Source organism: Lonchura striata, chromosome 30 (assembly GCF_050655825.1).
Source record: "Lonchura striata isolate lonStrDom1 chromosome 30, ASM5065582v1, whole genome shotgun sequence".
Lineage (NCBI taxonomy): Eukaryota > Metazoa > Chordata > Aves > Passeriformes > Estrildidae > Lonchura > Lonchura striata.
Window position 1 is genome coordinate 1,681,905 of NC_140732.1, and position 23,886 is coordinate 1,705,790.

A 23,886-nucleotide genomic window follows, 5' to 3' on the forward strand; every position below is an offset into this window, starting at 1 on the left:
GGAAAGGGAAGGGAAGGGCTGTGTGTCCTTGGGGCCTGATAGGGCTGATGAACAGCCCCAGAGGTACAAAAACACAGCAGCACCCACACTTGATTTCCAGGGCAAAACACTTGGCGTTGCTGGCCTGGGCTTCCCCACAAGGCACATGGGGGCTTTGGAGACCCCATAAGGTGCACAAAAGGCTCGGGTTCCTTGTGAGACACACAGGGATATTTTAGGTTCCTCTGAGGCATGGAGGGCACTGGGGTCCACTTGAAGGCATGCATGAGATTTGGAATCCTATGTGAGGCATGCATGGGGGTTGGGATCTCTGCCAAGGTGTGCAGGGTGCTGGGGGTCTCTGCTGAGCACCGGACTGAAATGCACAGGTTTTATGCCTTTATTAGTGTTCAGCTCTTTATTAAAAAGTCAGCTCGGCAGGGGGGTGTTGTAGCTTCTTCCAGTAGCTTAAGGGCGAGAAGTCGTGCAGAGTCTTTCCCTGGAGTCTCCATAGCACGCTGGTAGCCAGAGGTGAAGAGGTGTCCAGTCTGTATCTGCAGTCCCGATCAGCAGACCATCCTCTCTCCTTTCTTCCTGGCACACTGGTAGCCGAAGTGTGGGGGGATGTGCAGAGCCTGCTGCCAAGGTCCAGCAGCAGCTATCCATCTCCTTCCCTCCTGGTAACAGCAGGAAGAGTGTCTGTTTTCCTTGTGCCTGCTTCCCACAGCCCAGTCCAATCTGGTGCTCAGCAGGTCATGGTGACAGGTCAAACACAGACTAGGGATGGGGTTCCCTTTTCCCCAACCAGCACACCCATCCAGCCCCCTCCACTGTGCCCCTCTTTTTAATTTTGGGGTGTTTTTCATCCCCAAAACTCCCTCCCATGATTCCACTGGATTATTTTGCATCCTAGTCCTAGTTTGGGTGGGGGTGTAGGTGATTCCCAGGAGCGATTAGCTAATTAACATTTCAATGTCAGTACTTAGTTCCAGCCAAGTGTCCCAGCCAGGCTGTTTTGTTCATAACAAATCCCTCCTCTATTTCTTTGATTGGGCTTAAGCCCGCATCAATTTACAGTCTCTGGCTTTTTAGGGTTAGCTTCTTTGGGTAATCCTCCTAATTCCTAGGAACAAAGTTGGACTTAATAATAGTCTAATTAAAATTCCTTTAGTGGATTTCTTTGGCTAAAGGACACTTATTAAACAATTAAAAAATACTTAAACTTTTACTATGGTACTTTAACTCAAATGGTTATTACCACCTTACTGTGTATCAGCTTCTAGGAAGTCTTCTTTAAAGTTAATTTTAAGTCTTCTTGTCCCTTAATTACTGTCCATGCACAAGAGGAGGTGGGTGACTCTGTTGGGTCTGGTCTGGCGTCTGGGGGTGGCACTGGTCCTTTTACTCTGGTGATATGGGTCCAGCCTTTTTCTTGGGTTCGCACCGCAGTGTGTGTGGTGAGTAACACCTGGAAAGGTCCTTCAAATTTGGGGGTTAGTGGAGTGGTGTTCCAGGATTTTATTAACACCCAATCCCTGGGACTGATGTTGTGGGTATTGGTATCCAGAGGGGAGGTCTGGGGAAGATACCCCTTCTTTCTGAGGCCTTCTAGGGATTTTCCTATGGTTTTAAAATATTTTTGAGTTGCTGCCACCCCTTCTAAATAATCTGCAGTACTGAAAGGGGTGATTAGAAAAGGGAGTGCAAACATCATTTCATAAGGTGAAACCCCTATGTCGGACCAAGGTCTTGTTCTGATGCGCAAGAGAGCGAGAGGTAAACACTTGAGCCAATTCATTTTTGTCTCTTCAATTAATTTGGTTATTACATTTTTAAGAGTTTTATTCATCCTTTCTACTCTTCCCAAGCTTTGAGGATGCCATGGTGTGTGCAATCTCCACCTTATCCCCAGGGCTTCTGTTACTTGATGCAAAGTTCGAGCAGCAAAATGTGGACCCCAGTCTGAGTTAATGTTATTGACTAGCTGTCTTGGTTCGACAAGACAGGAATCTGCGAAGGAGGGCTAAAGACTCCTGTGCAATGGAGAAGGTAAACCCCCTCCCTCCGAATTACTAGGAGTTTTAAATCAAAAGGCTCTCAGGCAAAGATATGGGAATGGGAGTAACAATTCTTTACTAGGAGAAAACTAGACAACAATTTAAAAAGGCAAATGCAATCAGTACAAACAAAACCAGTGAAGAAGTCCAGAACCTGAGGATTCGGGGTGCCAGTAGCAGTCCTGCTGGGACGATTGCTCCCCTTGCAGTAGTTGATGAATTGCAGATGCCGTGGTGATCTTTAGAAGGGTATAGTTTTCCTCTGAAGATCTGGTGGCAGTGGGGCCGGTCTTCCTCTGCGTCGGGGTTGCCTCCGAGCTCCGCCGCCGTTGCCTCAGCGCGCTCCGGCTGCTTCGCTGCGAGTGCCGCCGAAGAGAGCTGCTTCTCTGGCAATCCCCCAAAGTAAAGAGCTGCTCTGTCCCCAAAAAGGTACCCCCTTATATCCAATAAAAGAGTGCTTGGCTTCCCCCTCTGGGTGGAACATCTCGCAATAGGATGGTGTTATGTTACCAGCCCTGCATTGAATCAGTCAATGGCCCACTAACAAACCATTACCTCTTAGGAGCAAAACCGGTTCTTGGAAAAGATAACAAAACCTGCCCAACAGGTTTGCCTTCAACAGATGGCAAATAGAATACAAGCTTATCTTACAACCCAGGACACTAGCCTGTATCGAGGTATGATTTTTTCTAAGATTATTCTTGCAACTTCTTGAGCGGTTTCCTTTTTGGTTGGGAAAGCCTCCACCCAGTGAGTGAGATGATCTACGATCACTAGTAAATGCTTGTACCTCTGCACAGAAGGCATTTCAGTGAAATCTACTTGTATGTTCTGGAAAGGTCTTAAAGCAAGTTTTCCTCCCCCATGTGCTGTTTTTCTCATTACCTTTTGGTCAGTTTTCAAACAAATTGCACACCCTCTTGTGACTGCTTTTGCCAGGTCATATATTCCAATACATAAATTTTCCCGTAAAAAGTGGTCACACAAACCTTGGATTCCCCAGTGTGCCAGATCATGTAAGTTTACTAGCACTCTTCAAGCTAGGGCTTTATTCAGGAATTTATGCCTATCTGGAGTTAACCATTCTCCCTGTTCCCCTTGATGTAATCTTAGTTCTTTTATTAATTTTAGTTCTTTCTCACTGAACCTTGGCTCTTCTTCTCTACTTAGTCCTATTTCCATTCTAAAAGCTTTTACTGGGCTTGTTGTGTCTGAGGCTGCTTCTTTAGCTATCTGATCTGCTAATCTGTTTCCCTCCTCTTCATGGGTATGTCCTTTCTGATGTCCCTTTATGTGCACCACAGCTATCTCTGTGGGCTTTTGTAAGGATTCTAATACTAGTTTTATCAGCCTCTCATGCACCGAGTTCTTCCCTTTTGAGTTTAGGTAGCCCCGCTCTTCCCAAATTTTTCCGAAGGTATGGATGATCCCAAACGCATATTGCTAGTCTGTATAAATAGTTCCTTGGTCTCCCTCTAATAGGTCTAGTCCTCTTTTCAAGGCATAGACTTCACAACACTGGGCTGACCAATTTGAGGGTAGTTTCCCTTTTTCTGTGACTTTCATGCTTTCCTCATCTATGACAGCATACCCTGAGGCTCTTTTCCCTCCTACTATTCTTGAGGACCCATCTATAAAAAGAGATCTCCCATATGGTAGGGGTACATCTTCTAAATCCTCTCTCACTTTGGTCTGTAGATTTATGAGTTCAATACAATCATGTTCTAGATCAGCCAGGGGTTCTCCACCAAGAAACTGTGCAGGGTTTAGACATTTGGAGGTGACTAACTCTAGGTCACCTGTGTTCATTAAGATGGTTTCATACCTCAATATTCTAGAATCAGTCAACCACTGCTGAGCTTTTTGGCCTAGCACCATTTTTAGGTCATGGGGGGTATGGGCTTTAATTTTTCCTTGCAGGGTTAACTTTTGAGCTTCTTCTATTAGGATGGCTGCTGCTGCAATTGCTTGCAGACAAGTTGGCAATCCCTTGGCTACTGGGTCTAGTAGTTTTGAGAGGTAGGCTATTGGCTTTTTATGCCTTCCCCACTCCTGAGTTAATACCCCATATGCAATTCCTCCTTCTGTGCTCACAAACAGGTTAAACTCTTTCTTAAGGTCAGGCAGGCTTAGAACAGGTGCTGAGGATAGTTTCGTTTTCAAATTTTGTAGTTGTTCTTCATCTTCTTTTGTCCATTTTATAGGCTCAAAGTCTACTAATTTATCATAAAGGAACCTCACACTTTTAGTGTATTGATCTAACCACAGCTTACAATAACCAAACAGGCCTAGTATCTTCCTTACATCTCTCTTCGTCTTGGGAGCTGGGATAGACAGGATACCTGAGATTCTTTCAGGACTTAATTTCTTATATCCTTCTCCAATTATATGACCTAGGTAGATCACCTCAGGTTCTACAAATTGTAGTTTTTCTTGGGATACTTTTAGACCATTTTCTCCTAGGAAATTTAAGAGTCGAACACTAGTGGCTTTGACCCGGCCTCGCTCTTCTCCAGATACTAATAAGTCATCTACATACTGTAAGATCTGAACATTTTCCTCAGGGATGAACTGCCTCAATAATTCCTCTAGTGCTTGCCCAAAGAGGTTTGGGGATTCTGTAAACCCCTGTGGGAGACGTGTCCACCTTAGCTGCTGCTTCCTCCTTCTGTCAGGATCTTCCCACTCAAACGCAAACCAGCCACGACATTCCTCTGCTAGCGGGCATGCCCAGAAGGCATCTTTCAAATCTATAACTGTGAGCCAGGCATGCTCTCTTGGAATTTGGCTTAACAGGGTATAGGGGTTGGATACCACGGGGTGTCTGGTAATAGTTTTCTTGTTTACTTCCCTTAAGTCCCGAACTAGCCTGTGTTTCCCTTCTGCTTTTCTTACAGCTAGTATAGGGGTGTTATGGGGGGACATGCATTATTCTAGAATACCTTGCTCTCGTAGTCATTCGATCACTGGGGCTAATCCTCTCCTGCCCTCAGGGGATATTGGGTATTGCTTGACTCAGATAGGGGGTGTATCTCTTTGCATTTCTATTTTTATTGGTGTGATGTTTAAATATCCACACTTACTTTCTTCCACCCATACTTTGGGGTCTATTTCTTCTATGTCTCTCTGGGTCAGTCTCATGACCTGGACTACCATCCTTCCATCTCGTGGGATGATCCCTACCCCCAATTGGACTTGCAAGTCCCTTCCCAAGAGATTACTTCCTAAATTTGGCAGATAGATAAAGTCTGCCAAACATTGTCTAGAATTCCCCTTGTTTTCTATATTTTCAGCTATAGATGCTTTAAATGGCCTTCCTTCCACCCCTAAAACCTCACAGACCTTCTTTCCAATGGTGACTCCTACTGGTAACTTGTTTATACTGGACTTATCTGCCCCTGTGTCAACTAAGAACTCAAAATCTTCATAATGGGGACCTACTTCAAAGTTTACCAAGGGCTCTTCTTGATGGTTCATTGGATCCCCTAACTTATAGAGCCCCTGACACCCCTAGTTGTCTCCTCTTGAAATCTCTTCTAAGACTTCTTGTTCTTTGTGAATTGCTTCATCAAGGTGAAATTTCTTACAATTCTTCTTAAGGTGTCCTATCTCACCACAGTAATAGCACCTCCTGTTGCTTTGTGAGGCCTCAGGTTTCCTGAACTTGTTAAGACTCTTATTTGTTTCATATGATGGTGCTGGTTGGTCTCTACCCCTTTTTGATAATGGCCCTGGTCTATTCCAACCTGGCTTAGACATCAGTGCTGGTGATTTTTCTACTCTTACACTTTCTTGAGCAACTGCAACCATAATTCTAGCTTTGGTTTTGGCCTTTTCTTCCTCCCTCCTTAAATATATTCTTAGGGCTTCTTTGAGCAACTTATTCATGTTCTTTTCTTGCCAGTCATCCATTTTTTCGAGCTTCTGTCTGATATCCGGCCAGGATTTAGTGACAAACTGGACCTTAAAGAGGACTTGACCCTCTGGGCTATCTGGGTCTATATTTGAATATAACTGGAAATTTCATTTTAGTCGGTTAAGCCAAATTGCTGTAGTCTCATCTTTCTCCTGAGTACTATCAAAGGCCAATTTTGTGTTGCTTCCCCTAGGGATAGACTCTTTGATTCCTCTCATCATGAGGGATCTATAGTCTCTCATGTTTTGCCTTCCTTCTTCCTGATTAGGATTCCAACTGGGGTCTACTAAGGGTATCTTTTGGTCCCCTGGGGGTCCCAGTCTATTTTCTCTTTCCCATATCTTCACCCCTGCTGTTCGGATCATCCGGACCTCTTCTGGAGAGAACAGGATGCTTAGAATAGAGTTCAGGTCTCCCCAGGTATAGATATTTGGCCCTAAGAATTGGTCTAACTGATTAGATATTCCAACAGGGTCTTCTACCAAATGTCCTATCTCTTTCTTAAATCCCCGAACTTCAGAAGTGGTCAAAGGTGCATCTACAAACCCAACTCCTCCAGCTGCCCCACCCATAGGAACTTCTCTAAGGGGAAAGAGCTTTTCCACCCTTGGTATTTTGGATCGGGTGTTACAATATGGCCCTTCTCCCAAGGCACCAGGTGGGGAAATAGTAGTGGTGATAGATGCTTGTTGGAGGCTATGGGGCATGCTAGGTGGTGAACAATCACTAGGGAAGGGTGGCCTCAGCTCCCAAGTGGGAGGAGGCAAGGAAACTTTCATTGGAGAAGGGGAGGAGGGAGTTGGGGAGATGGTTGGGGAAATTTGGAGAAGGGATGATGGGATAGGAGGGGCTGAAGGATTAGCTGGGGAAACGGTTGGGGAGGGAGCAGGAGTAGAGTGGAGTAGGTATTCGAGGGGGTCCCATTTTTTTCTTTTTCTAGTCTCTTTTTCTCCATCCTCTTCTTCTTTTTTTCTTTGTAACTTGCATATTCTTACAGTCCCATCATTTCTACAGTTCTCCAGCCAGCAAGCTGCATAAGATAGTTGTTCTATATCGAGTTCTTCTTGGGCTTCTAGGTGTTGGTTTAACTGATTACACATCCACTGATCTCGGGTTCCATACCATGGCCACTCTCCCTGTAATTTTAACTTTGGCCATACTTCTGTACTGTAATTTATCATCTTACGCTTGTCCAGACCCTTTGTGGTTTCCCAAGAATCCCATTGGTCTAACAACTGCCCCAAGGGGCTGTTAGGAGGAATTCTCTTTGCTTTCTCTTCTGAAGGATCCGCTCCTTTGCTATAACCTCTTCCCATTTTCAGGCCTCAAAAAAGAAAAAATATATATACCGTAAAGTATGTCTCTCTCTAAAATGGAATATATAGATATGCAACTATCGTTCATTTGGCTCCTTCCCACAACCTAGTATTTTAAATCTCCTGACTGAACTTAATCTCTTCGAGCTAACCTCCCACTCTTGGCATTTATCTCTGTCCCTTGACCAGGATAACCACTAATCACACTCACATATATTGTCTTCTGCTTTCCTGTTCTTTTTTTGGACTTCTTGATGGAATTTCTAAGCTTGAACCCTGGGGAGGTCTCGCCCCAGTTCTTACTTGGCATTTTGCCCAACCTCCTTACTAGGCTTAGGAAGCTTGGTCTCCCTGCTGAGGTAAGGTCGAACGTCCTGCCGAGCCTTACACTCAAACTCTGGCCAAGTCCCCTCGCCTGACTCTCCTACGAGGCTTAGCCTGCTTGCTTTTGTACTTGCCTCTTTACTTGCTTGCTTACTCTGCCTGCTAGAACATGCCTCCTGCCTGCCATAACACCTACCCGGCCTGCCAGGACATGCCCCTGCCTGCCAGGTCATGCCCCTTGCCTGTTAGGACATGCACCCTGCCTGCCAGGACATGTCCTCTGCCTATTAGGACCTGCCCCCCTGCCTTTAGGACCTGCCCCCTGCCTTTTAGCACACTGCCCCTTGCCTGCCAGGACATGCCCCCTTCTTTCCAGGACCTATGCCCTATCTGCCAGGACATGCCCCTGTCTGCCAGGAAATGGCCCCTTATTGCCAGGACCTATACACTGCCTGCCAGGACATGCCCCCTGACTGCCAGGACATGACTCCTGCCTGCCTGTCAGGACATGCCTTCTTTCTCCCAGAACATGTCCCCTGCCTGCCAGGACCTGCCTCCTGCCTGCCAGGACATGCCCCCTTCTTTCCAGGACCTGTCCTTTGCCTGTTAGTACATGCCCTACCTGCCAGGACCTGCCCGCTGCCTGCCAGGAAATGGCCCCTTATTGCCAGGACATGCACCCTTCTTGCCAAGACCTTGCCAAGACCTGTCCCCTGCCTGTTAGGACATGCCTTTTGTCTACCAGAACATGTCTTCTTCCTGCCAGGACCTGCCCCCTGCCTGCCAGGACATGGCCCCTTATTGCCAGGACCTATGCTCTGCCTGCCAGAACATGCCCCCTGACTGCCAGGACATGACTCCTGCCTGCCTGCCAGGACATGCACTCTTCCTCCCAGGACATGCCCCTGCCTGCCAGGTCCTGCCCCTTGCCTGTTAGGACATGCCCCTTGTCTACCAGAACATGTCCCCTTCCTGCCAGGACCTGCCTCCTGCCTGCCGGGACATGCCCTGCCTGCCAGGGACATCCCACCTGCCTGGCTGTGGACAACCTCCTTGCCCTGATTGCCAGGGACTTACTTTATCCCTAGAGAATCTCCACATGCCCAGAGGAGGGCCTTTACCTCTAAGGAGACACCTCAGTCACTCCTCTATTCCACTCACTTCCCTCCGTTCCCGGCCGGCCCCTTCGCAGGAGTCCGGAAACGCGGTACTAGCGGGTCCCTCTCACTTCGGGGGTCCGAGCTGCCGGCCCCCGTCTCACTCACTCACTCACTCGCTCACTCATCTCCCAGTTTTTCTCACCAATCCATTGTCCCTTCGCATTGTTCCTCCACGTGGCTCGTCCACGTTGCTCCTCTGCGTGGCTCGTCTCACGCTGATCCTAGGGTCCAGTAGCCAGCAAAACCGAGGGTCCCTCGAAGCCGGTGGTCGAGCTGTCCAGCTGTCCAGGGTTCCTCTTCAGATGTGGCTATCCCAGACGAGTCCCCAAATTGAAATGAACAGGGTCTATGCCTTTATTAGTGCTCAGCTCTTTATTAAAAAGTCAGCTCGGCAGGGGGGTATTGTAGCTTCTTCCAGTAGCTGAAGGGTGAGGAGTCGCGCAGAGTCCGTCCCTGGAGTCTCCGTAGCATGCTGGTAGCCAGAGGTGAAGAGGTGTCCAGTCCGTATCTGCAGTCCCGATCAGCAAACCATCCTCTCTCCTTTCCTCCTGGCACACTGGTAGCCGAAGTATGGGGGGATGTGCAGAGCCTGCTGCCAAGGTCCAGCAGCAGCTATCCCTCTCCTTCCCTCCTGGTAACACCAGGAAGAGTGTCTGTTTTCCTTGTGCCTGCTTCCCACAGCCCAGTCCAATCTGGTGCTCAGCAGGTCATGGTGACAGGTCAAACACAGACTAGGGATGGGGTTCCCTTTTCCCCAACCAGCACACCCATCCAGCCCCCTCCACTGTGCCCCTCTTTTTAATTTTGGGGTGTTTTTCATCCCCAAAACTCCCTCCCATGATTCCACTGGATTATTTTGCATCCTAGTCCTAGTTTGGGTGGGGGTGTAGGTGATTCCCCGCAGCAATTAGGTAATTAACATTTCAATGTCAGTACTTAGTTCCAGCCAAGTGTCCCAGCCAGGCTGTTTTGTTCATAACAGTCTGGCTCGGGGCTGCCGCGGCCCAGGGGCAGCCGCCGTGCCGGGACGGCTGTGGCGAGGGGCCGAGGCGGAGCTGCCCCGCCGGGTCGCGCTGCACGGGCACGGCACGGGCGGTGCTGAGCACCGGGCAGGCGGCACCCCGAGCCCAGGGGCCACAGCCGCGGCCCTGCCTCCATCGGGGCCGGGCACAGACAGCCCCACAGGCAGAGCGGCGGCACCGGCACCGCTCAGCGCCCGAGGGGACGGAACCGATGCCAGAGAAGCCCGGGGGGCCCTGAGCGGGGCCCTGGCGCTGCCCGCCCGGCTCTCCCGGGCCTGTGGTCATCCTGGGCGCCAAGGGCTCGCTCTGTGCCGCGCTCTCCCTGCCCAACGGGGCTCCGGGTCAGCACCCGGCTCCTGCCACTGCCTTGAGAACGCCGAGGGCCATTCAGAGGCAGAACTGAACTTGCCAGGGAGACAATTCATAAGGGACCTGTTTAGGCCTTTTACAGACATGTTTAGGTTCTCTTCAAGTTGAGAAACAACATAAAATCCCAGGCTAAATCATGTGGTTCATCGTCTGGGGATTCCTTGAAGATGATTTGTAGCTTCCCATGGTGCCAAGCCGCGTCCCAGCGATAACCAAGGCCCAGGAGCTCTGATGCATGCAGCAGGGCTGGCACCAGGGAAGCGAGTCAACATCCCTACAGCTGCCCGCTCTGCCTGCAGGGGTGTCACACAACAGCAACGTTCCAGCAAGGACAGGCATTTTTACATCCTCAGGACAATGTGCTCTTGTGGTCCTGGTGGTGGATCAGAGAGAGGAAAGCCAAAGGTGACAGACTAAACTTGACTGTAGGAGAGGGATGGCTCAGCAGAGGACCTGGGGACCTGTGGTGCCAGCTCATGACCGGCCACTTGGACACAGCAGGAAGGCCCCAGACTATCACACTTCAGCTGGGAGGGTACAAAAGCCCAGAGGTTCTTTGTTCAGGATCCCCCAGAGGCACCAGCTCAAACTGCCACTGTTCCAGCACAATAAAATTGTATTAAGGATCCAGAGGTCCAACACTCTGCTATGGAGGACATTCACATTGCCAATCTTTCGGGCACTAGGAACCTTCCAATTTTGCTTTGCACTCAAGACAAATAAACCCCCAAACGTGCACAAATCACTCCTTTAGCCTTTCCGCCTTTTATTTTCAGCCAATTTTTACTTTCTTCTCTGCTATCGTGTCCTCATCTTTCCAAAATTCCTGTGCCTATTTAAATCCAGCCTGGGATGGTGCACACATTTTTTTTTTAGCTCTGCAGAGATTTATCCCCAGCAATCCTGCCGACCACACACACTTCAATGTTGCAAAAACCTAACTCTGGACTGCAGAATGTGAATCCCACTCTGGTGTGTGAGATGGCAGAGCACCAGCGCAGGCACTGAAGAAGGGGCATTCTGTAGATTAGTGAAGTCATTACCAGAACTCAGTCTAGCTCTTAGAACTCCCGCACCACACCAGGAGTAGGGAGCTGCCTCGGAGCAGCACAATGTTCTGTGTTGGAATGCCTCCACCGAGTCCAGAGGCTGCCTCAGCCCCAGCCGCCATCCTGTGCATGGTGGCAGCGCTGAGGGCTGTGGCAGGGACACTCTTCCCCAGAACTGTTTCCCAACTTTTCCTGTCCCAGCAGGGAACTTGGAAATGTTTCTTCTGTCCTGACTTACCCTGTTTCCACCTTGTCAATACACAACTTGCTGTCTTACTCGCTTTATGCTTAGAAGGTTCTAAGAAGAAAATGAGAAACATGCTGTGATTATGACACCCAAAAAGAAGGCAAGAAAACAGTACTCCATGGTGTAGGGCCTAGAGAGTGGCTATTTGGTTCATTTGACAGCAGAGTGAGAGCAACAGCTCCACCAAAAACACACTTGTCCATTCCTTGCACACTACAAGCTTTTAAACTTTTTAACTTAATGTATACATTATACTTTCCTAACCTTCATATTGCAACATGTATTCCAATTACATCATTATATGAGCCCTTGTAGCACATGTGCAGTTTCTGCACGAGGTGGTCATCTAGGGATGACAGCCTGGCCAGAGAGGGAGAAACGACATTCGTTTTTCACAGTGGCTTGTGAGACCTTTTAGGGAGTTGCAGAAACAATGAGAACTTGTTAGTATAAACAACCAGCAGGTGGTGTTTTTCTATTCTGATTTTCTGTTCTTCTTAAGGACTGTTTGTGAGAAAGATGTTTTTGTTAATTAGCCAGTCAATTAGAAGGTGTCAAACCTGTCTATAAAAGAGAGAGCTTCTGTATTAAACTTTCATCTTCTGCAATTCAGTCTCCTGGTGAGCTTGTGTAACTCTGGGCTTAACGATGACAGTTGCCAGCCTCCTGCTGATCATTTTGGATGAAGGCTCAGAAGGCTTCCTCCGGCTTCAACTTTTTTACCTCTGCTTCTGCACATGCTTTACAAGACTGTCTGTTCAAATAGCCAGTGGTTAATTCGCCTTTTGCAGTTAGCTTGTTCTGCTAAATTTGCTGATTTCTAGAAAGTGCTTCATTCCCATCCCCTGGTACAAAGTAACTACTTCTTTCTGCACAGCTTTTTGTGGAAAATTACAGGAGACAAGCACATTTTATAATGTTCAGCAAGTCTCAGTTTATTCCAAGCACACATGTACAGTTATACCCATTACAATGAAGCTCATACATATTGCAAAATCTAAGCTCCTTATTGGTGTATCTAAAGGGGTCAACCCCGCCTTTGGGAACTTTCTATGCTTGCTTTGTTTTCCTTTGGGGACTTTCTACGTTCAGTTATACTTATCTTTTTGCTGACCATTTTGCTGCTGGGAACTCGCTTACCCAAGGACATATGATATTGTTGCTACATCCACTATTGCTGCACTATGCCATTTTCAGCTATTGCTTCACTAACTGCACATAGTCATGGCCTCTCTCCCGAGGCCACTCATCCACAAAACTCTCCACACTTCCCCTGTTTCTGTCTTGAACCATTAAATTAGTTGTACACATCTTTGAATCTACTAGCTGCTGAAGACAGCTAAACAGGCAGGGCAAGATTAACAAGAGCAGTAAAACCACAATCAAGATTCCCACTGCATACATAATAAAGGTTCTTAGACAAGGACCAATTCCTAAGCTTTTAAGCCATTCTTCTATCCCCAGACCACATTCTTCTTTTAATTGATGAAGGCCCTGTTGTAGTTCTTTAATCTTAGCATGTATGGATACAGAATGGTCATAGAGATTCATGCAACACATACCTTCAAATTCCTCACATCCATGTCCATGGGCCAATAATAAAAAATCAATGGCTGCTCTGTTCTGCAGTGCTGCATGATTTACACTTTGTACATCCATAGCAAGCATGGCTAAAATCTCTGATGTTTTATTAAGTTCATCTTTAGCCCAGCATCCCAATTGTTCAGCTAAAACCATAGCCTTTCTGGCAGCTCCTCCTGGTAACAGGGTTGCCACTATTACCTGTTTAAAGGTACTCCAAAACTGAGGTTGTCCAACCTGATCACATTGTAAGTCGTGCACGCCACGCTTTTTTCTTGTCTTCCCTAGCCTGGTCCCATTGCATTAGCAAGGACATATTAGGATGGAACAGCGCTAGTTTTCCTAGGTAGCAGGTTCCCCCTTGTGGTTTTACCAGTATTCCATTCCAAGCTCTATCTTCACAGATCAAAAATACACCTTTTGACAACCTTAAGGGTTTGGGTATCTTGGAACCATCACAGTTGGAATATAACTGTGATGCTACCCTACCTGAGTCCAGTGAAGAGTCCAGAGAAGCCCATTTGTCTCTTGGGTTATTTAAATTCTGCAAGTTCAATGGAACAAAGTTAAACCATCACCCTGTTGAGACATTCCCTAAACTAGCATTGGCACTTCCAAAGAGATCTAATTCTTCTGGTGGAGATTGTAATGTTTCTTTAAGTGAAAGTACCAACAAACATTGCCTATAGCCATCTCTCTGAGCTTCTGTGTAACCCATGCTCTTGTCTGGCCCTTTCACCTTTGCAAAGTTCTTGCAAAGCGTTTGATTCTTTATCAACCCGCAAAATCCCTCTGGTCTCCAGACAGGAACACCTGTTAAGCAGGTGCAAAATGGACTTGTCACCCCTCCCAAGCTAAGGCATAGCAAACTTTGATTAGTCATGTTAGCCAAGGTTACCCAAATATTTTCTCTGGGCTGATTAAATTGCATTATTCCACAACAAAGATTAGTCAAAGGAACAAGATAGATTATCCACCTTATCACCCTCATGATTACTTCCACTTTGATTTTAATTTTAATGCCTGCACATTTTCAATAAGCCTATCTAACTCTATGCCTGGATTTCCTACTACTGGTCTTCTTAAATAAGGTCTTATAGATACCTTCAGCTGCATTTGGCACCTTGTTGATAACATTTTTGAATTTGCCTGTCTAATCAACCTATCACGAGCATGTTCTGCTTCCCATCTAGAAAAAGCTAATATATTTTGTTCTGGCACTTCAAATAACTGCAAAGCTAAAGCAACTCCTAAGCCTGTATCTTGTATTAAATCTTTCTTCCAAGTCTCTCCCTGTGCTTGAAAGGCACAATTTCTACACCACAAATGTCGTTTCAAAAATACTTGGTCTTCCCAGTACCTTTTTCCACAACCCCCACAAATAAAAGCAACCCAACTGTTACAATTAAAACTCCCACAACCAAGTAACTCGGGATTCTTCTGTCCCGGTATATGAGCAGTCTGTAAAGCTTCAATACTTGTAACAATTGCCAGAAAAGTTGACTCTGAAGGCAAAAGTTGATCGATCACTGGGGAAAGTCCTCTTATCTCTTGAAGAAGGGGTCCCACTATGTGGATCAGCTCTCTTCAATTCTCCTCTGATCCTGATCCATCAGGGGGGCTGCGAGATGAATCATCCAGAGCCGGTTTGGTCCACTTCGCTGGCACCCAGAGTGAACCTGTAGGGGTGGAAACACAAAGATATCCCCTTCCCCAATATAGGACCTTTGCTGGGTTCTGCCAAATACCTGTTTTAGGTCCCTATACCTGACCCATACTTCCTTGCCCTTTTTACTAATTTCTTTTTGTCCATAATGTACCATTGCAGTTGGTACCTCCGAATCCCCAAATATACACTAATGATTAAGAACAAAGAGCACTTTCATTAGCCTTTCCTGCACATCTCCAACTTCCCTATGTTTTTCCAAATATCTCTTCAAAGTTCCATTTGCTCTTTCTACTATTGCTTGTCCAGTGGGAGAATGTGCTATTCCTGTAATGTGCTTGATCCCCCATGACTTCAAAAACTATCCACCCTGCCACCAATGTATGCAGGACCATTGTCTGTCTTGATCTGCTTTGGCACTCCCATTACTGCAAAAAAACTACACAAATGCCTTATAACATGTAATGCCTTTTCCGCAGCTTGAGCTGTTGCCCAGAGATATTTGCTATATGTAGCTATAGTAACATGAACATATTTTAGGCGACCAAAGCTATTTACATGAGTAACATCCATCTGCCAAAGTTTGTTAGATGAAAGACCTTGAGGGTTAACTCCCCATCCCATGCCATGAACCCCATTATGAAGACTACAGATAGGACAAGCTCTCACTATAGCAGTAGCAGCTGCATGGGATATTCCAAACTCCCATTGTAACCCTTTTGCATTCTGATGAAACATAGAATGTGCCTCCCTAGCGAGCGTTTTCCCTGATAAAGGAGAAGTTTGAGTCACTGTGACGAACTTATCGGCCCGAGCATTACCCTCTCCTAAGCCAATCTCTCATTTGTGACTTCTTATATGGATGATAGCATATGGATGTTCTCGGATTTTTACTGCTTTTTGAAGTTGTATGAACAGTTCAAATAGTCTCTGGTTTTGTATTTCCTTGATAGCAGTATCCTCTATTCTTTCCACCACACCAACTACATACAAGGAGTCTGCAACGATATTCAAAGGCCCCTTCAGGACTGTCAGAGCCCAAACCACAGCTACTAACTCCAAGGTCTGAAGGGTATCTGAGTCATTTGCAGTAAGGATTTCATGATTCCAGACTCCCTCCTCCTGCCACGTAATTGCTGCTGTTCTTGACCTCTTCCCTGCATCTGTGTATGCCGTTAATGCACCAGGAATCGGCTCCTTTTCTCACTGTGGCCGTACCATCCAGCTCAATTTTCCTATCCACTGTAATGGAGGATTTTTAATACTTTCAGTTATGACAGCACCTCCTACTCCTAACAGAGCTTCCTAAATTTTTCACTATTGACCAAATACCATTGTAAAGAGTTCTTTTTCATAGGAAGCTGTATTAGTTTAGGCTCTCTCCCATCAACCTTCAAAATCCTCTCACAACCCCTCTTCACCAAGGCTGCTAACAGTTCAATTTTTTGAGTTTAAGTCTTTGTTTGCTGAAGTGGAGGGGATAGCCATTCCAACATCCTTATCTCCCCTGTTTTTGTTTCTAACTGGGTTAAGGCCCCCAGCAAATGTTTTTCACCACACCATATAGTGAGATTAAGTGGGATTCCCAGTATTTGTCGATGTACCCGACTCTGAACAACACAGTCTGTAATTTGCTGAAGGGTTCTTTTCTGCTGAGGATTAAGGGTTACCAGTGTTGTTGGGTCTGTGCCCTTTAATAAGGGTCTAAGAGAATCCAACAGTTCATTCGGAAGTCCCACTATAGGTTTAAGCCATTGTCATTCACCTAGCAATTTCTGAGCACCATTTAAAGTAACAATCTGTGTTTTCAGTTCTAATTTTTGATGTGTTACCAAGCTTTGAGACAATGTCCATCCCAGATATTTCCAAGGAGGAGTTAAAAGTATTTTCTCTGGGGCTACAAGAAGCCTAAAACATCCAAGCAAATTTTGTACATGTTTAACCTGTTGGCTCGTAAATGACTTAGGTTGAGCAATTAAAATATCATCCATATAATGGTAAATAATTGCCTATGGCCACTGTTGCCTCAAAGGTTGTAATGCAGAATCTACATAAAGTTGACATAAGGTGGGTCTGTTGCGCATCCCTTGAGGCAAAACTGTCCATTCAGATCGTTGATCTGGACTTTCTCTATTCAAGGCTGGCAAAGTGAATGCAAAGCGCTTTGTATCCCTTTCATGCAAAGCTATTGTAAAAAAGCAGCCTTTGAGGTCTACTATTAATAGAGGCCATCCTTCAGGTAACATTGCTGGGTTAGGCAGTCCTGGCTGTAGTGCACCCATTGGCTCCATCTGTTTATTATCCTCTCGTAAATCATGTAGCAAGCGATATTTCCCTGACTTTTTCTTCATCACAAAGATAGGGGTATTCCAAAGACTCATAGACAATTTCAGACGCCCTTGTTGATATTGTTTAGTGACCAGGGCATGAGCATGTTGCAGACTTTCCCTTTTCAAAGGCCATTGCTTTACCCATATAGGCTCATCACTTTTCCAAGTTATGGGAATCGGGAAAGTCCAAGCAATGGCTATTATCCCAAAGGGTGCTCATTTGTCAGGATAACCCCTAGCTGTGCCAAAATGTCTCGCCCAATTAGGCATTGCACCATGGGTGGCAACTGAAAAATAGAGAATATTGCCTTTATGGTTTTGCCATCTATCGAGGCAATAAGAGGTGGTGAGCGGCTTGCAAGAGTTAAGCCCCCAACCCCTGTTACTGCTGTAGCAGCTGGTTGTAAGGGCCAATGTGACGGCCAACACTGTGGTGAAATAATACTTGAATCTGTCCCTGTATCCAACAGACCTGTAAGCATGCATTTTTGTCCCTTATGCTCCAACAAAACCTCCTTTCTTGGCCTGTCATTCAGATCCAAAGTCAATAGAGTCAGACCTCCTGTAGATCCAAATCCATCTCCCCCACGACTCACAGCCTTCCCTGAGGATACAGCCTTAGTAATTTGCTCCAGAGGAACCAGTTGAGCAATCCTTTGTCCTTTATTAATCCAAATAGGAGGAAATGGGGTATGAACGATAATCATGATCTCACCAGTATAGTCTGCATCAATGACACCAGGAAGCACAAACCATCCAAGCATAGAGGCTGATGATCTTCCCAATAACAAAGCTCCCATTGTCCTGCCCTCTATTATAATAGGTCCATTAACTCCAGTGGGGATCTTCTGCGGCTGTGGTGTCATTATAGTCACTTCTACTGCAGCTGCCAAGCCCATCCCGAGGCTGCCTCTTGTGCCTGGATGCAAGATGTCGCTGTTGGAAAGGCTGGAGCAGCTATTTGTGTCGGAGCACGGCTGCTCTTTTTTGCGCTGTTTCAAGCGTTTCCCAGTCTCCTCTTACAGGCAGCAATGTTATGAGTATCTGACTTGCACTTAGGACACCATACTCCAACGGCAGAGCATTCTCACCAAACGTGTCCTGTCCCTCCATATCGGAAACATCTCATACGGCCACCATAAGGACCTCCCTGGGTTGCTACCGATGCTTGGAGTGGTGCAAGAGCAACTAACACCTGTGTCTGTGAAGCTTTTGCCTGCTCTTTTAACCCCTCTCCCAGCTCTTTAATAGCCTCAACTAAAAATGCCTGTTGCCCCGTTGGTATAGTAGCCAACCTCTCTAGTGCCTCTTCTATAGACCAATTAGCTCGTAATGTATTTAGAGCACTCCTTGTAGCAGCATTACAATTTTATAAAGCACACTGCTTCAACAATGACCCACGCAAAAACTCAGGCACTCCAGCTCTCTCTATTGCTGCAGTTACTTTATCAATAAACGCTCCAAAAGTCTCATCCCTTCCTTGTTTAATTCCCATATACACTGGCAAACCTCCTGGGTCTTTCTATAGCCCTTCGAGCTAGTCACATGTCCTCTCAACACTTATCAGGTCCTAGCATAGCTTGTGCCTCAGTGCGAAAATATGCTCCTAAGCCCATCAATTCATCTATAGTTACCCCGTGAAGAGGATCTCCAGGCTGCCTTTGTATAGCTAAAGCTTCATGAACCTCTGCCTGCCAGTGTGCACCAAACAAAAGCCTCTGATGTGGCGAGAAAATCAGCTTAGCAAGACTTCCGCAATCTCCTGGCAATAATATATTAGTACTCCAAATATAATCCAGTATCTGCCTAGCCGGTTCACTAGTTATTCCAAATTGACTCCCTGTAGCTCCCAGTTGTGACAGTAACTTTCAATCTAATGGTGTAATCTGAGCTGTTAACCCTCCGCCTGCTTGCTGCTGAAAAATTACAGGACAAGCCGGTTCCGCTGCTAGTTCCAAAGCCTGCCCATCTCCTTTGTCCAGCTCCTCTCTCACCAGAGTCGCCCAAACTTCTCTCCGCTCCCTGGCCAGAGCCTCTGTTAGGTCAGACTCTGCCCTAGGGGTCGGCTCACTGACAGACAAACCTCAACAAACCGGCGATCTCTGTTCTGGGGGGGCTGAAGGAGCCGTGGGCTCACAACGCGACTCTGTTTCCGTGTCCTCAGGCACAGGTGGCAATGGAGGCAACTCCACTGTAGATACAGCAGGTGGCATGGAAAAACCAGGTAACCAATCCCTGCTATAACCTCTATTCTTTTATAGCGCAGAAGTCGCTTGCTCAGCAGCTTTCTTTTCTGCCTGATGTTGCAACAACTCATTCTGGACTACCTTCCACAACTTTCCCAGCTTTTTGGCTGTCTTATCATCATCTAAAACTTCCTCCCACAGTTTATGCCCAAACTTACACCATTCAGACAACTCATGTACTGTATGAGGATTTACAAAGAACCCCTTAGCGTACCCATATGCTAACAACCCTGGCAGATCTTTCTGCAAATCAATGCCTTTAATCTGCCTTTTCTGCAAGAATGCAATAAATAAATCATATGCTGCTTGCCTCTCCATACCTATATTGCCAGCGCTGTTCCAGACCTCCGAGGTCGTCGGCAGCACGTATCAGCCAGGCTTGCCTCTGCAGTCACCTGGGGCATGGTGCACTCTATTTCATTTCAGCACTTTTGCCGACTTTGCTGCATCAGGACCGAACCCCTTCATCACACCACCTGGAATCACATTAGGGTCACCATTTGTGGAAAATGACTGGAGACAAGCACATTCTATAATGTTTAACAAGTCTCAGTTTATTCCAAGCACGCATGTACAGTTATACCCATTACAATGAAGCTCATACATATTGCAAAATTCAAGCTCATTATTGGTGTATCTAAAGGGGTCAGCCCCATCTTTGGGAACTTTCTATGCTTGCTTTGTTTTCCTTTGGGGACTTTCTACGTTCAGTTATACTTATCTTTTTGCTGACCGTTTTGCTGCTGAGAACTAGCTTACCCAAGGACATATGATATTGTTGCTACATTCGCTATTGCTGCATTATGCCACTTTCAGCTATTGCTTCACTAACTGCACATAGTCATGGCCTCTCTCCCGAAGCCACTTATCCACAAAACTCTCCACATTGCAGTTTTCCCTGTAAATAATTTCTTTGTCTTATTCCTCCTGTTATCAATATTGTTGCTGTTCCTCTTTGTTCCTTATCCTGTTTCTGTTCCCAGGAAATTGTTCTTATCCCAGCCCAGGGTCTTTTCCTTTTGTGCTTGCCATGGGAGGCAGGAGGGCAGCAAGCAGCAGCACAGTTTTAGCAGGAGCAGGAAATTGGGGAGTCCCATTCCTAGACCACGGTCAGTGGAACCTTAGTATCCCAACTGGTGCCAGCCCTGGTGGCCATGGCAGCAGCCTTGGGAGCGCATCCCTGGCTGGGGCTGAGGGAACCTCTTCACTCTGGTGCCCAGGGACAGGAGTGGAGGGAGCGGCTACAGCTGAGTTGGGGCAGGCTGAGCTTGGATCTCAGGAAAAGGCTTTTGCCCAGAGGCTGCTCAGGCACTGACCAGGATCCCCAGGGAAGGGTGACAGCTCCAAGGCTGTCTGAGCTCCAGCAGTGTTTGAACACCGCTGTCAGGCCCTGGGTGGCATTTTTGGGCAGGGCCAGGAGTTGTGTTTGAGGACCCTCATGGGTCCCTCCCAACTCAGCCAATTCTGTGCTTCTGGGATCCCATTGAAACAGAGGTTTTTAGAATTCACTTAAGTTAACAAAATGAATTAAGCATTTATATTTTAGCTTGTAAAATTATGTGTTAAATTTTAACCTTTTACTTAAGAAATCTCTACCATAGGTCAAAGGCCAAAGGAAATGTAAATTTCTGAAGATTCTTACATAAAAAAACAATACTCAAGAATGCAAGAAACCCAGATAAGGACACTGGTATGTCTCCCAGCTGTCAGAGATACACAGATAAGCACCAAGAGACCGAAAGTACATGCGCAGGGAGGAAGGGTTCAAAAGTTCCGACATGAGGAAGACCTGCAGCCTTCAGCCCCAGAGACCAGCAGGGACCCCTGTGGGACCACCACAGCAAACTACTCGTGCCCAGAAGGACGTGGACCTATTTCACATGAGAGACGAGAGCAGGCGGGGCCAGAAGTTCAATATGCATAGAAAAGTTGTGCAATGTACTGCATATGGAACACCTTTGGGAATAAAAGTTTGGGTCAGACTAAAGCTCAGTGCACAAGTCTTTGAGAAATATCTCACTTGTGCCAGGCGCTGACAATACATACCCACTCCATAACTACCCCAAGTTGTGGAGTCTATTTATTTATTCCGTGTATCGCTTCACCATGACCCTCGGAATGGACAGCAAATGGTTGCCATGGCGATGGGCTGGCTCCAGGCCTGAGCTGGTGTCCATGGCAACCACCCCGGCACCGAGTCTCCATGGAGTTGCCAAGGGATTGACCATAGCAACGGGTCCCAGTGAGGGTTGCCATGCAAACTGACCATAGCAATGGGCCCCAGTGAGGGTTGCCATGGAAACTGACCATAGCAATGGGGCCTGGTGATGGTTGCCATGGAAACTGACCATAGCAATGGGGCCTGGTGATGGTTGCCTGCTAAGGAGCCAATTTGTCACAAGCACTCAGAGGGCTTCCTTGGGGAAGGCTCTCCAGGCTGTTCAAGAGCTGGAATGTCACAGGCAGAGACTGGGGGTCCATGGATGTGGGAATCCAGGGCTTCCCTCTGGCTGCCCTGGAAGGTCTGGGACCCTGGAGGAGGGTCAGTAATGCCCCTGTACAGAGCCCCAAGAGACACTGTCTCTGATCTTTGTCCATGGAAAAGAGTTTTCAATCTTACAGGATGAATTACAAGCTCTGAGTGTTTGATAGAAGTAATAATTAAGTGTGGCAGGGGTGCAAAAGTAAAATTTTAGGATTCTAGATTAGGGGTTCAAAGGGGACAAGATGGAGGAAATTGGGTGTGCCTTGTCCTTTTTCTCCTTCTTCATGCCCTCCATGTTTCACTGTAGTGTTGGCATTTTTCTATTGGTTTAGGTTGGGGACACACTGTTCAACGTATATAATAGATATTGGCACATTATTGTAAATATAGCAGACGTCGTTTCTGGTATTTAATGTTTGTAACATCCCACTGAGGGCAGAACCCCACACGCTGCCCTGCAGGACAGACCTGCAGCAGGGCAGCAGAACATGTTAGAGATAAACAGAATAAACAACCTTGAAAACCAGCACAGACTAATTATGGCTTCTTCTTTGGCAACAGGGCAGAAAGACAGAGACTTTCTACAATCTCGGAATCATCAATACCACAGATTCTGACACATGGAGACCTCCCCGAGGGTTCTGGGGATGATAAAGAGCCATGTGGTCAGAGGCAGTCACAGCCATTCCATGGTAACATCCCAGGGAACTTTGGGCTGTTTAGGCACTGATCTCTCATAGGCACTCACAGGGGCTCCACGGTGATATCCCAGGAGTCCCCAGGCCTCCAAAGAGACAGGGTGTCACAGGCACTCACATGGTTCCTGTCATGGACAGAGTGGGAGCTTCAGGCAAAATTTATTACAGAAGCTCCTCTTGGGTCATGAGGTGCAGAAAGGACCTACAACACCCCCATAGACCCCAAAACCCCTCCAGGACCCCCAGGCTTTTTAAACTTCTGTGAGAGGAGCCTGGGAGTGGCAGGATCCAATCCCAGCCCCAGACTTTGTCAAGGGTTTATATGTAAAGGATTAGACAGGTGTAGTTGAAGCTTTATGGAATCTGTCCCACAGGACTACTGGTGGAAAACCAGATATACTTATATAAATATAGATACAACTGATTATGATTATGCCTAGACAAAAAGACCTTATTTAGAAATATTTACATCTCTGTGCAGGAGCTGTGGCAACTATTATATGTAGTGGTCTAGGAAGCAATTTTGAAGCAATTGTATTGAAGCAAAACCAGTTATTAAGCAGTGATTGATGTCATTCCCCTAGACCAATGACTATGTGCAAATCCCTTTGGCTCAGCCTCGAGCAGTGACCTTGAGGGGCATCCCCACTCCACGGAGGAATGTCCACACCCCCTCAAGAAGGGAAATGTCAGGAGATGCTGCCGTTAAAATCTGGGACAGGGCTTTTCTTGTCTGAAGTGCTGCCCTGTCAGTCAGATGTGCCCAGGCTGGGCCAGCTCAGCAGCTCTGCAGAAGCTTTCAGTGGTGTCACTTGGTTGTTCCTTTCTCTGGGGATTTTTCTAGCTTTGCCACAGCTTCAGCTCCCTCTCAGGATGTTGAACTTTGGGATGAAAGAGTCAAGCTGGTTTCAGCACTATTCACCCTGAAAGCACAGTGACCCCCCCACCCCCCCCAGCCTTAATTTCTCACTGGGGCTTTGCAAACATGGCCTTGCTGGAGTTGTTTGAACCCATCAGGAAGAGGATGAGGGCCCTGGGCTCAGTGGTGTGGAGACGGGGGACAGCACAGGAGTAGCCTGAGAGGGATTGAAGGGAGATGCTGGAGCTTTTCCTCATTGATGAAAAAGAAATAATGACATCAAGAGCAGCTGGGGAGGTCCAGACTGGACACAAGGAGAAAGGAATTTCCGTCCCAGGGCAGGGCTGTGGTGCTACAAGTCCTCCAGAAGGAGCCTGGAGCAGCCTAAGGCTTTGTGTGGCCAGACAGGGGCAGGCAGGATGCAGAGCTGTCAGCAAAGGAAGGGGCCAGTGAGGTGGGGCAGCCGGGGGATTATGAAAGCCTCCAGGGACAGAGGCGTGTTGTGATGCACTAAATAGCTTATTTTGTTGTTGTTTTGTACTGGGTGACTGGGAATTTGGACTAAGTAGTTTTTATATTGCA